Source organism: Gorilla gorilla, chromosome 3, assembly GCF_029281585.2.
Source record: "Gorilla gorilla gorilla isolate KB3781 chromosome 3, NHGRI_mGorGor1-v2.1_pri, whole genome shotgun sequence".
Lineage (NCBI taxonomy): Eukaryota > Metazoa > Chordata > Mammalia > Primates > Hominidae > Gorilla > Gorilla gorilla.
In genome coordinates this window covers 186,536,081-186,548,109 of record NC_073227.2, presented here as the reverse complement: position 1 = coordinate 186,548,109, position 12,029 = coordinate 186,536,081, and positions in this window count along the sequence as shown.

Genomic DNA, 12,029 nt, shown 5'->3' with positions numbered 1-12,029 from the left:
TCCTTGTCTTAAGACAGTATATACATTAAAGAAAAAATTGTCATCATTTTTAATTTTTTGATGTTAAGCACAAGTTTATTTCAGTATAATACATTATTTTCATTTCTGTCTCTTCATAAATATCTGTCCCCTTGCTATCATCATTTCTCTCTCTCTCTAGATTTGTATTTGTCCTTTATCTACATGTTGATGCTGTCTCTTGTGGCAATGACGGTTGTGTTCACCAGCCTGCTTCAAGGGAGGGTCACTGCCAAGCCTTGTCTTCAGCAGTTCCACCTTCCTCCAACTGCATACAAAGCCCAAAGGAACCATTAACGAACACAACTAGTTAAATAAAATTATTATATTAGTTTTAATAACATAACAGATAACAGTATTAACCTCAAGCACACAAACTTAAAGTGGAATCAGGTCGCTGACCCTGCCATTATTCTAAGTATATATAAATAAATGTTGTAATCAAGGGAACATGTGACTAAATAAAGCTAAAAATACTATGCTATTAGAAATGGTGAGGTTAGAATCTGTTTGTTTCTCCATGGCTTAACATCATGATGTCTAGAGAATTCAGTTTTGTCATTGCTACTTATAATCCTTTAATATACTGATAATAAAACAGAATGAAATACTGTGCTCGAATGGATATAAACTAGTCCCATACATCCATGGGTCTGCAACAGCTGAACTTCAGCAGGTAGCAAGAGGACGATATTAACCGGGTTGTGTGAAGTCCTACAAGCCCACACAGAGCTGGTTGCCATGGTGGTGGCTAGAACAAAACTAGCAGCCAAAAGCTCCACAGACAGAGAAGGTCAAAGGATGCCAAGTGGTGCAAAAAAGGCAGCTGAAACAGATCCTTTTCAAGTGGTGAATTGTCTCTGATGATTAGGATCTGGAGTCTGCTATCAGAGATCAGGCAAGCAAATCTCTTGCCAAGAGAATGTAATTTGAACAAGGCCTGTTTCTATTTTTATTACACAAGAGAGCCTGTCATTAAGAAATAATTAGCATTTCTTGCCAGGTGGGCAAATCCATCTCTTTTGAGGCAACATAGGTGCTTTAATATTCTAAATGTAGATTCTCAGACATGCAGAACCCTTCTCTTAAGCCTAGAAGAAACCCAGGGCAGAAATACTTGACTTTCTGAGCAGAAACCTGAAACCCAAAATGTTTATGCATAACTTGTCAGAAATCACAGCTACTAAATAGAAGGATCAGGACAGTAGCTGCTATAGGTCTTCTAATTGCCTGCCCAGGGCTTTTAGGAGTGTACCTTACCTTGTAAATATACCTTCCTAGAGCCTCTCTGGTAGTGGCTATGGGACAAGTTGCCTGGCCCCTGGCTCCCATCATGCCACACCCACACTCACACCTCTACCTCCAAACAATACCCTGACAAGCAAGGCCCCAACCTTTAAAAGACAAAGATTATGCCATTTGCAAGAAACATAGCTAGCATCTAAGAGTCATCGTGACTCCCCAGTATGTGTAAAAAGTTCTGGCTGCACCCAGGGAACAACATGATCTGCTACCCTCTAGAAATACCAAGGACTGTGTGTCATGTTCAAGTTTTTGGTGACTACAAGAGGGCTGTCCTGACAAGCCTCAATAGCACGAGTGGGCTGCATGTCCCTCAAGTGATCTTTCCCCCAAGAGAGAATGTCAAGAGAAAGTTCATCTGTGGCCAGAAATCACCCAACCCAGATTTTTAGGTGCTTTTTTTGAAAGTCCAAAATACTGTCCTCAAGCTAGACCTAAATTCTAATAACCATACCCCTAAAACAGGGCTCTGAGCAGGCAATTGGCTTTTTCCTTGCTGCTTCAATTTAGGAAACTGACTGAGAGGCTTCCTTTCTCAGAGATTTGAAAATTGTCACTACCCTTTGATGCCTGAGATACATTAGAGGCAGCTGATACACATCCCCTTCAAGTGGTGGATGTTCCCTGATGATAGGAATCTGGATGCTGCTATCAGAGATCTGGAACTGTCTGTCTAAAACACTGTATCTAATCAGTAGTCCTGAAATTATTCATTCCTCAAATACTAAAAGAATGCACACTTGGCATAACTTTCTGCTGCTGCTAAGCACTGTGCAGACACCAGAATCCAGGCAGGACAGAGAGCTTACCATCTCCTTCTAGTCATAGATATAAGGATAGTTAGCAAAGCAGTTTGAAGGTTTTATACAAATTCGTTTTAGGTAGAGGCCTGAGGAAGTCAACATTTAGGAATAATTAATATACTGAATTCTGATCTAAGAGAAATATTCTGACAATCTAAGAAACACAATATAATGATCCATCCTTATGTACATTCTTGCCAAACACAAACAAAACTATCAATATTCATCAAAATAGAATTTTTAATTTTTTGTGCTTTTTTTTAAATTGAGCAATTATCGATTTTTTAAAGACCATTCATACGGGTCAGTACTAGTTCAATGGAAACAAGTGTGAGCAACAGGTAAGTGAAGAGATAAAAATTATAAATGAATGAAAAAGCAAACCCTCAGATCAGGCATCCTTTACCTAATAAAGGTTCAAATGGCAGGGACAGACTGGCACTGACAAATGACAATGCTGAAATTACCAACAGTCCCCTTTGAAAACCAAACCTATGGCTTTGAACACTGTGCATTACATTAACAATAAAGATTTCTAAATATTTTTTCAAATATCAACATAAGAAAATGTTGACATATCAAACTGTAGTAATGAATAAAACATAGTATACATGAACTGTACAAATAGTCTTGTCTACTTTGATAATTGTGTTGAAAACATTCAGGTAGTCCAACACAGATATAAGAAGCAGCTAAAATTCCCACTGGGTAACTCTTTTTATTGTATTTATTTTAATACAGGAAAAGGCTACAAATGCCTGCTTCTAATTCTCCCTAAAATTAAAAATTTATGTGAAGATTCAGCAAAAAATAGATAGAAAGGAAAATATGTGTATGTGATTTCTTTAGAAACAAATTCTGATCTAATTTTAGAGATCTGGGGCGTGTATTACTTTAGGAAATGTTTGTTTTTAATATTTACACTTTGTAATTTTTTTCCCCAATCACTAGGATCCTTTAAGTATGTTAGGATAAATGTTTATTTAGCAGATACCTAGAGTACTAAAAGTCTAGAGCACTCCAAAAGATTCTCAGGTATCTTTTGATTGATTTAATTTGTAATTACTGTAGTGGGTTGAATAATGTCTCCCCAAAACTTCTGTCTATTGAGAACTTCAGAAAGTAAGCTTATTTGGAAATAGGGTCTTTGCAGATGTAATTAGTTAAGGATTAACATGAGATAATACTAAATTAGAGTGGGCCCCAAGTCCGATGAAGTGTCTTTATAAGAAACAGAAAAAGGACACACAGACAGATCGAGAAGGCCATATGAGGAGGGAGGAAGAGATTGAAGTTATGCTGCCACAAGCCAAAGAACACTAGTAGCCACCAAGAGCTGCAAGAAACAAAGAAGGACTCTTCCCTACAGCTTTCAAAGGGAAAGTGGCTTTCTGGCTTCCAGAACTGTGAGAGAATAAGTTCCTATTGTTTTAAGCCATGGTTATTGCAATTTGTTATGGCAGCCATAGGAAATAAATGCAATGGGCATAATCCATTCCAGTGTCAAAGTCTTTCTTTGATTAAGTTTAGCCTGTAAGCCGACAAATCTGTTCCCTTTACTATTAGATCTCAATTTAACACATTACTGAATTGGTTGTAAATAATGTGTAACAGTGGTGCTCAAGAATTAATTCTTTTTCCAAAGGTCCTTAAGTTGAGGAAAAGTTAGTTCACTAATAAGATGTACCCTAGATCTTGTTACTTACTGCTATTCTTCATGTTTCCTCCTCTTTAAATACTTTTAAAGTTAATTTTAAAGTTATTTTAAAACTAAAGCTCAAAATTAATTTGCCCAAAATGGCAGACTTAATGAATTAATATTTTTCAAAATACTATGTTTGTTAATCTCAACTTAGCCTTTACATTTTACAAGATGCAATAATCAAATTTTTTTATGTAAATGATATTTCATCTCTTGAAAACAATCAAAGAATAAAGAGCAAGCTCTACACTTGCCATAGGCAAGGTGATCTCAACTGTCACTTTACAGGTTGTACTTGAGGGGGACTTTATTTAATCCCCCCTAATATTTCCTGTGGTGTATAAAATGACTCATTCAGGCTTTGCCATTTCAGCGTTCTTTTCTTGCCCAAGAACCGGTAAAGTCTTGCTTTCCAACTGGGCTTCCTCCAGGCCTCTTGCCCCGTCAGAGTGTCAAGGCCAGCAGGAGTTCAGTATCACTTACCCTTTATTGGATCTTGTTCCTACCAACTGTATTATTCTTTTATTATTATTTTAGGTTGTCACCTAAAGGGCATGTCACTCTTATAGGTAATTCAATGGTTCTAAGCCGCAGTTGCAGGAGCCTTTACGAGAATATCTCTTTAAAAATCACAGGGCTGGTCGGCCGGGCGCAGTGGCTCACGCCTGTAATCCCAGCACTTTAGGAGGCCAAGGCGGGCAGATCACGAGGTCAGGAGTTCGAGACCAGCCTGACCAGCATGGTGAAACCCCGTCTCTACTAAAAATACATAAATTAGCCGGGCGTGGTGGTGTGTGCCTGTAATCCCAGCTACTCAGGGGGCTGAGGCAGGAGAATCGCTTGAAGCTGGGAGACGGAGGTTGCAGTGAGCTGAGATCGTGCCACTGCACTCCAGCCTAGGTGACAGAGTGAGGCTCCATCTCAAAAAAAAAAAAAAAAACATAGGGCTGGTTATAATTTGCTGCCTACAAAAGTCACCAGGCCAGATTACAGGTCCTATGAAAATAAAATCAAAGCAATACTCCTTACCAATTATGTATTAGAATACTTGAAGTCAGACAAATGCTTTGTTCTTTAAAACGGAGACATGTCTAAGTTTTGAGAAGGCACTCATATCATTAGTCTCACATGATGATCTAAAACAGGGAGCTTCTCAGTCATGATTTCTTCAATCTTCTGAGGACAGAAAGTGTGATACTCCTTCCAGAGGGGTAGGGTTTCCTATCACTGAGCCTCTAAGTTCAGGTGGATGAGATCAAATGAATGTGCTGACATGGGCAAGGCCAAGGAAACCCTTAAAAAAAAAATAGCAGCCCCTGCCTTGGGCTCCTGGAACATGCAGTGCAGAACAAAAACGAAAGCACAGGACGCCATGCAGAACGAGTGCTCTCTTCCGCACTACAATCATATCTCCCAGAATCTAAGGATCCATTTTATAAGCAAGAACAACAGTTGGTTCCTGTCCCATAATATGTCAAAGTATGTGCCTGGAAAGATGAAATATCAGCAGAATTAAATGGCACCCCGTGGGTTCCTGATAACTAGCATAAAATATATTTTAATCGCTTGATTTTCCTTCTTCTGTGACTGGTTAGCAATGTAAATTATAACTACATTTTAGGATGTTTATGAGCTCTACTTTATACTGAGTAGAAGTTTGAACTATAACCAAACTCCTTAACGTGGTGTTTAAGATCTTTCATAATTTGATGACTTCTTACAGCTTTAATTCTTTCCCAACTCCTCCCCTTGACTCTTGGCTCCAGCAAATCTGAAGCTCTTTCATATTAGGAAGAGCTGTGCTAAGTGTAAGGTTGCAGCAGTTGGCCAAACACCATTCTTGCCTTCAAGAAATTAACAAGACTTGTAAGTACAGTAACAGTCCCTATACAGGAGCACAGGACACCTAATCTAGTCTTGGAGTAGTAGAAGCCTTTCTAGGGAAAATATCTATAGCAACATCTGAACAATAACCAAGGGTTAGGCAATTGAGGTTGTGTGGACAAATATTCTTTACAGAGAAAACAGCCTGTACAAATTCTTGGCCGTCAGAAGTTCCTTATAAACATCACAAACATGCTTTAGTTTATCCACAGTTTAATTTGTCCATGGTTTCTAAGTGCCAGTTATCGTGGGTGAATTTAAAGTGAGCTCTCAATATGAGTGTTCTCACCTGTATGTTCTCTTAAGTTTGATCAGTTTCCTATGCTTAAACCAGTTCTACGAAAACGAGAAACACGCCTACAGATGTAAGACTGGAATGCTGTAGGTATTATTTTGTGAATTGCTATGCCCCAAGTACAGTATTCTTCCCTAAACAATAATGCCCGGCCCCACATGGCTCTGTTAATTGTTTTATTTCACTCACTTTTCAAATTGTTCTCACTCTTCATTAGATTGAAAGCCTGCGACCTCCATAAATGACCAGTCCTGAAAGCAAACTTAGCTTTGAGCAGCTGTTTCTCTTCTGTAACTTTTTATATTTCACACAGTTCAGCTTCATTGGTCTCCCTGACAATATCCTCATTCAAAATACAGAAGTAAAGCAGAAACAATGTTATCAACCATGCGTGCTAAAACCATGATGTTTCCCCACCTCCATATTGGCCTGACCCTTCTCATTTGTCATACCTTGGCCTCGTCTCAACTTCCTTTAGACATCCCCTATGCAACTGGAAAAATATGTTGGAGGAGAACTTGGCAAAATATGGCCTTTCTTTGGCTAAATATACATGCATAATACACATATATGTTCAGAAAATAAGTAGGCAGAACTAATTTCACATATACCACAGTGGCACCATATCTGGTCTCCATAAATGTCAGTTACGCAGAAGAATGAGCTTGGAGTTGGTCCAGAGTTACTAGAAACTCTTGTATGTTCAATTCTTGGCACTTTCTTTTGACTTGCAACATTATGTTTCACAACTATTTTATCCTTTGTGGCACTCAATTGTCCTCCTCTCTTAACTGGCAATAATGGCTTCCTGGTGTCCATTCTCACATTGTGTCTACTTCCCAATTTCTGTGTATAGTTTACACTGATTTTGATACGTGTTCAATTTAGAGAGAGGAAGGAAATATACGTACATAAGGAAAAAGCACAGCTCTTTCTGGTTTGTAAAACTACTTGATTAAAATCAGGATATGAGGTACATATTATATTGTCCATGTAAGCCAATTTTGATTGCCAAAATCTGATTCGGAAATATGCCCACATTTTTACCCATCACTCGTGGCATTTACTATACACTCCAAAAGATAAAATACCATGTTATAATGCTAGAAGTTTTGCTAGGAAATATCTACATTCTTCAATTTAAATTTTAAAATAAATTTCCTCTGCTAAGAATAAAGACACAAAAACATAAATCAGTAGACTTTTTTTTAGTTCCAACAGTAAATAAATTCTGATTTTAATTACCTTCATTTGCTGCCTGGTTTTTTTAAAAGTAAAAAAATAAATAAATAAATAAAACAATAAAATTAAAACAAAAATCTGTGGCAATGCTTTTCTTCAGAAGAGCTCAAAGAAATCTATAAATACTCCTTCAACCATTTCTGGTATTCTAATTTAAAATGTTCCATCATGCAAGACTTACAAACAATTGTTTCTTACAAAATTACTTCCCGTACAAAGTTTAGTATCAGCTCTTATAAGTCATTTCCTATGATTTCTGAATCATTTGGTGAATAGTTATGCATCTGTGCATAACTGAATGACCTAAATTACTTTAACTTCTGATTCAACATGCCCCTATTTCATTTTTATATTTAGTTCTATTTTCTTCCCAAGTTTCAATGTCAACATAGAGCAAGGATATTCATAAAAAGTCTTTAAACTACAGCTTTATTGTTTACTTCCTCAAATAAATTTTGCATCTTTTCTTCTGCTACATTTCTGGTTTTTTGTCTTCTAAGCCATCTTAAACCTGCAGAGGAATCTCAAGATAGGTTGACTAGTTTGACCTTCTAACAAATGTAGGGATACCTTTTAAAATTCCTTGGCAGGTAATCCAGACTATGAACAGTTCCAGAACAGAGAACTCACTAAATCACAATCAAGCCAATTTCCTATATTCCAAAATCAAGACTTACGTGCAATTCCCTATGCCTGGTGAGAATAACCTACTCCAGGTCTCTGCATGGCTGGGTCTCTAGATATATCCAGTTATTGGCTTACATGTCACATTGTCAGAGAGACTTGCCAATTATTCTCTATTCTCTTACCCATCTTTATTTTTCTTTATAATACTATTACCTGACATTACACTCTAGGTCCACTAATTATGATCATATTAATTATATCATGTCATAGTGTATCATATTATTGGCCAATTACTAAAGGCCACAGAGAATATAAGCTGAAGCTCTAAGAGAGCAGGAACTGAGTTCTGTCATCATTGTATCCCCAGCCCCCAGAAATGCCTGGTATATAGGGAATACCAGGAATATTTGCTGACTGATGGAATGTTGAGCTGAAAGGGGCAACCCTATAACTTTCATCCACTGATCCAAGTTCTGCTTTTTTGGAATCACATAAGAGTGAACGTTCTTCCACATAACAGCCAACACCCAAATATTTGTAAACAGTTTTCAAACCCTTTTCTTTCAGAACTATCAATCATACATACATCAGGCAGTAGAGAGCATTTTCATGAGTATGATATTAAAATACGTTTTTTTTTCACATCAAAGCAAACAACCAGAGAAGTGAACTTAGGGATTATGAGTAGGGGCTTACAGATATTAGAGAAAGTACTGTGATTTGGGGTTAGAAGATGGAACTGGGCAACAGGGAAGGAATCCAGACTGTTGCTGTTTCTCTTATTTAAAGAATGTTATAAAGTGAAAATGAATTGCTAACCCGATACTACAATTCTTTGACAGAGTAATATAAATTTCAACATGTTGAAAGAAGAGCCTCAATGTTAATTTTTTCTTGACAAAAGTTTTCCATTTTACATAGGCAATTAACATCTAACCCTAGTTTCTTTATCTGTAAATTGAGGAGATAGACAAGATTATCTTCAAATTTTCTGACAGCTTTGAAATTATCTTTATAACTAAATTCCACCTAGTGAATAAATAATCCCTTAGGGGACACAGTATTCTGCTGAGATTGGAGATGAGGAGCTAGCTGATGATCTGAGGGACATAAAAGCTCTGGAACTGAATGAGGGACTTGAAAGATAATAATAATAATAAAGAAGATATTAAGCATCCGTGGAGAACCTATTTAGAAGAACAGAATTAGAGTAGACCAACATTTCACAGGTTGGGGTGTTTGCTGATGCTATCTGGACCAGGAGGAGAGGGCACAGAGCGTGTCATGCAAGTGACTTGAGCCTGAGGCCGGGCAAAGCAGAGGCCATGAGATTCTAAGGTAACCATGAGAGTGGTATTCTGGTCATGGGTACATCTTGAGAGAGAAAGTACAGCCAGAAAGAGATTAATGAATTGGTCAGATTGAGAGAAATGAGACAGGGAGAGTAAATGAACATTTTCTTTCAACAAGAACATACATGGCAGGAAGCTAGAATATGCCCTCTAACTGTTTACACTGACAGATGACTATGATGTATGTCTGTTCTTTACTCCTTAACTCTTTCTAATCAGTGCTGACTCTCAAAGTATCTTAAATACTTGTGTATTATAATTATTTCTAAGATCTCGTTCTTCTTTGAGGCATCTTAACTCTTATTCTGCTTTAAAATAATTCTGTATTTGGAAAATTTTCTCTATTTGTATTCAGGTTTCAATGAATGTCATGAAAATGACTAAAATTGGGTTGTTGCATATTATCCTGTATGCTTGGCATGTATAACTCAGCTTTTTAAACATTTTCATATAGCTTTTTTACTGAAGGAAGTATAGTATATTCTCAATAGTCAATGATAATGGAAGAGGAGACTAGTATGGATAAATTAGATACACAAACCTCATTATAGTCAATAGTGTGAAGGTTCTCTTTGACAGATATTTACCAGACTTCCTAGCAGGAGCAAAATTATTTGGTTTTCAGTCTCATTTGATTCCCAGAAAAGCAGGCAATCAGGGCTAGGTAAGGGCTAAGTGTGGATATTCTGCCACAGAGTCTATCCTGTGTTCAGTGACGACATCCACCGGGCTCACCTGTGTGCTGCTCTCTTCCCTCCTGAAAAAGCTCCATCCACTTTCTTTTCCTTCAGAATGTTAGCTGGCACTATTAATCAAGCAGCCTTCAGCACACTCATCAAGTTATTTTTATTTACATTCTTAATTTTCTCTTTAAATTATCTCCGTCTTCTCTGGTTTTTCTTTAGTTTAGTTTGTTTGTTTTTTGAGATGAGGTTTCGCTCTTTTTGCCCAGGCTGGAGTGTAGTGGCGTGATCTTGGCTCACAGCAACCTCCACCTCCCCTGTTCAAGCGACTCTCCTGCCTCAGCCTCCCGAGTAGCTGGAATTACAGGCATGCGCCACCACGCCAGGCTAATTTTGCATTTTTAGTAGAGACGGGGTTTCACCATGTTGGCCAGGCTGGTCTTGAAATCTTGACCGCAGGTAATCCACCTGCCTCAGCCCCCATAAGTGTTAGGATTACAGGCATGAGCCACCTCGCCCAGCCTCCATCTTCTCTTTGGAAAACTGGTCCAGCACTGAGGTCTCAAATTTAACATAGCACCTTTTTTTTCCCTCTCGCCTGTTTCTAAACCTCAAATCCTCTCTGCAGATCTCTACTTTTCATTATCATTTTTCTTTTTCTAAAACAGTGAGCGCTTCTCTAATGACGAGACTGTGGCCCAGGCTTTTTTACCGTTCCTTACTCACAAACACCCACATGAGAGCCCTGTCATCCAAATATTTACTGATGGCAGCCGCAATTCCTTCCTCTTCAAGTTCCCAGTGAGACTTCTTTTCCCCTGCCAACACTATCTTCCACCAGATAAAGTCATTGTTACCTGGAGGAAACTGGTTTCCTGTCTGCAGTTTGCTGAGTCACATCTAGCCATTACTCTGCTATGATCATCCAACTCTTTTTTTTCCTTTTTGCACCACGTACTACATATAGTGCGTCTCCTCATGCAGTTCTGTAAGGCTTCCTTAGCAAAAACTGAATCTCACCTTTTACATCATGGGTCCTTCTTTCAAATTCCCACTGGCCATTTATCTCATCCACATTCTTTCTCCACCTACTCACTCACTCCTTTCCTATTTTCTCCAATTATCTGGGAGCCACATAAGGAAGCATGACTGTCCCAAACTTGCCAGTTTAAAAAATAGATGCCCTGGGCCTGGCGCGGTGGCTCACTCCTGTAATCCCAGCACTTTGGGAGGCCGAGGTAGGAGGATTACCTGAGGTCAGGAGTTCAAGGCCAGCCTGTCCAACCTGGTGAAACCCTATCTCTACTAAAAATACAAAAATTAGCTGGGCATGGTGGTGGGTGCCTATAATCCCAGCTTCTTGGGAGGCTGAGGCAGGAGAGTTGCTCGAACCTGGGAGGCAGAGGTTGCGGAGAACCAAGATCATGCCACTGCACTCCAACACTCCATCTTCTACAACAGAGGGAGACTCCACCAAAAAAAAAAAAAAAAAGCCCTGACAAGGTAGTTAAATTATCTAAAATTATAGACCAGTCAAGTGTTCATATACTCTAGGTAGTGGTGACTCCCTGCAGTCATGAAAGTAACATTGATGTTTTGGAAACAATAACTGTTGGACAACCTCTTGTGAACATGTTTTATTAAGACTTTAGGTGAACAGTGAACACTTGGCTGATTATTTACTATGCCTGCCCCACCAGAGTCTGAAAGTGTAGACAGCATTAGCCCCATTCCAAAGGGTGCAGACCAGAACATAATAAAACTCAATGGCACATTTGCTTGGCTCCTTCAGGCCTTCTCCCCTAGAGCTCAAATATCCAGCCTGCCCCAAGGTCTAGGTGAGTGAGAAGAATCATATTTCTTAGAGCTGCGTGACAGATGCATCTTCCTCATTATTTCATCCTCAACAGGTTTCCTCAGCTTAATGTCCAATTCTCTCTTTTCCAATAAAACATTTTGCAGCAAAGTCAGGAATGAAGCCTAGTATTTCATTTAGAGATATCTCAAATTCTGGCATACCTCAGAGACACTGTGTGTTTGGTTCCAGACCTCTGCAATAAAGTATCACAATAAAAAGAGTCATACAAATATTTTTGTTTCCCAGTGCATATAAAAGCTATA